The sequence below is a fragment of the Taudactylus pleione genome, unplaced genomic scaffold (assembly GCF_031769625.1).
Source record: "Taudactylus pleione unplaced genomic scaffold, aTauple2 ptg000967l, whole genome shotgun sequence".
NCBI classification, from domain to species: Eukaryota; Metazoa; Chordata; class Amphibia; order Anura; family Myobatrachidae; genus Taudactylus; species Taudactylus pleione.
The window spans coordinates 6060001-6062500 of NW_028285368.1; the positions used below are offsets into that span (position 1 = coordinate 6060001).

The 2500-nt window shown below is 36.6% G+C and overlaps 11 pseudogenes; all 11 read left to right on the forward strand.

Moving 5' to 3' along the window:
* Nucleotides 1–79: 79 nt before the first annotated feature.
* On the forward strand, nucleotides 80–198 carry LOC148457280 (5S ribosomal RNA; annotated as a pseudogene).
* A 116-nt stretch (nucleotides 199–314) lies between these two features.
* On the forward strand, nucleotides 315–433 carry LOC148457281 (5S ribosomal RNA; annotated as a pseudogene).
* A 115-nt stretch (nucleotides 434–548) lies between these two features.
* On the forward strand, nucleotides 549–667 carry LOC148457282 (5S ribosomal RNA; annotated as a pseudogene).
* A 116-nt stretch (nucleotides 668–783) lies between these two features.
* On the forward strand, nucleotides 784–902 carry LOC148457283 (5S ribosomal RNA; annotated as a pseudogene).
* Nucleotides 903–1018: 116 nt separating this feature from the next.
* On the forward strand, nucleotides 1019–1137 carry LOC148457284 (5S ribosomal RNA; annotated as a pseudogene).
* Nucleotides 1138–1252: 115 nt separating this feature from the next.
* Nucleotides 1253–1371, forward strand: LOC148457285 (5S ribosomal RNA; annotated as a pseudogene).
* Nucleotides 1372–1487: 116 nt separating this feature from the next.
* Nucleotides 1488–1606, forward strand: LOC148457286 (5S ribosomal RNA; annotated as a pseudogene).
* Nucleotides 1607–1722: 116 nt separating this feature from the next.
* On the forward strand, nucleotides 1723–1841 carry LOC148457287 (5S ribosomal RNA; annotated as a pseudogene).
* Nucleotides 1842–1957: 116 nt separating this feature from the next.
* LOC148457288 (5S ribosomal RNA) lies at nucleotides 1958–2076 on the forward strand (annotated as a pseudogene).
* Nucleotides 2077–2192: 116 nt separating this feature from the next.
* On the forward strand, nucleotides 2193–2311 carry LOC148457289 (5S ribosomal RNA; annotated as a pseudogene).
* Nucleotides 2312–2427: 116 nt separating this feature from the next.
* The window catches only part of LOC148457290 (5S ribosomal RNA), a 119-nt pseudogene continuing 46 nt past the window's right edge, over nucleotides 2428–2500 (forward strand).

A 2500-nucleotide genomic window follows, 5' to 3' on the forward strand; every position in this document is an offset into this window, starting at 1 on the left:
TACATAAAAAATTTTCAACTTATCAATGAATTTACTTGAGTAAAGAAGTAAAAGAGGTCTAAAGTTAATGTATTTGAGCACCTACAGCCAAACCACACTGGACATGCCCAATCTCATCTGATATTGGAAGCTATGCAGTGTTGCGCCTGGTTAGTGCTTGGATGGGAGACCACCTGGGAATACCAGATGCTGTAGGTAATTTTATACTGACATAACTTTCTTTTCTATTACATTTTACATTTAATTTTTTCAACTTATCAATGAATTTACTTGAGTTAAGAAGTAAAAGAGGTCTAAAGTTAATGTTTTTGAGCACCTACAGCCAAACCACACTGGACATGCCCAATCTCGTCTGATCTTGGAAGCTATGCTGTGTTGGGCCTGGTTAGTACTTGGATGTGAGTCCACCTGGGAATACCAGGTGCTGTAGGTAATTTTATGCAGCCATAGTATTCTTTTCTATTACATTTTACATTACATTTTTTCAACTTATCAAAAATTTACTTGAGTTAAGAAGAAAAAGAGGTCTAAAGTTAATATTTTTGAGCACGTACAGCCAAACCACACTGGACATGGCCAATGTCGTCTGATCTTGGAAGCTATGCAGTGTTGGGCATGGTTAGTACTTGGATGGGAGACCACCTGGGAATACCAAGTGCTGTAGGTACTTTTATACTGCCATAACATTCTTTTCTATTACATTTTACATTTAATTTTTTCAACTTATCAATGAATTTACTTGAGTTAAGAAGTAATAGAAGTCTAAAGTTAAGCATTTTGAGCACTTACAGCCAAACCACACTGGACAGGCCAAATCTCGTCTGATCTTGGAAGCTAAGCATTGTTGGGCCTGGTTAGTACTTGGATGGGAGACCACATGGGAATACCAGGTGCTGTAGGTAATTTTATACAGCCAAAACATTCTTTTCTATTACATTTGACATTAAATTTTTTCAACTTATCAATGAATTTACTTGAGTTAAGAAGTAAAAGAGGTCTAAAGTTAATGTTTTTGAGCACCTACAGCCAAACCACACTGGACATGCCCAATCTCATCTGATATTGGAAGCTATGCAGTGTTGGGCCTAGTTAGTGCTTGGATGGGAGACCTCCTGGGAATACCAGATGCTGTAGGTAATTTTATACTGACATAACATTGTTTTCTATTACATTTTACATTTAATTTTTCAACTTATCAATGAATTTACTTGAGTTAAGAAGTAAAAGAGGTCTAAAGTTAATGTTTTTGAGCGCCTAGAGCCAAACCACACTGGACATGCCCAATCTCATCTGATCTTGAAAGCTATGCAGTGTTGGGCCTGGTTAGTACTTGAATGGGAGACCACCTGGAAATACCAAGTGCTGTAGGTAATTTTATACTGACATAACATTCTTTTCTATTACATTTTACATTTAATTTTTTCAACTTATCAATGAATTTACTTGAGTTAAGAAGTAAAAGAGGTCCAAAGTAAATATTTTAGAGCACGTACAGTCAAACCACACTGGACATGGCCAATGTCGTCTGATCTTGGAAGCTATACAGTGTTGGGCATGGTTAGTACTTGGATGGGAAACCACCTGGGAATACCAGGTGCTGTAGGTAATTTTATACTGCCATAACATTCTTTTCTATTACATTTTACATTTAATTTTTTCAACTTATCAATGAATTTACTTGAGTTAAGAAGTAAAAGAGGTCTAAAGTTAATGTTTTTGAGCACCTACAGCCAAACCACACTGGACTTGCCCAATCTCGTCTGATCTTGGAAGCTATGCAGTGTTTGGCCTGGTTAGTACTTGAATGGGAGACCACCTGGGAATAACAGGTGCTGTAGGTAATTTTATACTGCCATAACATTCTTTTCTATTACATTTTACATTTAATTTTTACAACTTATCAATGAATTTACTTGAGTTAAGAAGTAATAGAGGTCTAAAGTTAAGTATTTTGAGCACCTACAGCCAAACCACACTGGACATGCCCAATCTCGTCTGATCTTGGAAACTAAGCATTGTTGGGTCTGGTTAATATTTGGATGGGAGACCACCTGGGAATACCAGGTGCTGTAGGTAATTTTATACAGCCAAAACATTCTTTTCTATTACATTTTACATAAAAAATTTTCAACTTATCAATGAATTTACTTGAGTAAAGAAGTAAAAGAGGTCTAAAGTTAATGTATTTGAGCACCTACAGCCAAACCACACTGGACATGCCCAATCTCATCTGATATTGGAAGCTATGCAGTGTTGCGCCTGGTTAGTGCTTGGATGGGAGACCACCTGGGAATACCAGATGCTGTAGGTAATTTTATACTGACATAACTTTCTTTTCTATTACATTTTACATTTAATTTTTTCAACTTATCAATGAATTTACTTGAGTTAAGAAGTAATAGAGGTCTAAATTTAATGCTTTTGAGCACCTACAGCCAAACCACACTGGACATGCCCAATCTTATCTGATCTTGGAAGCTATGCAGTGTTGGGCCTGGTT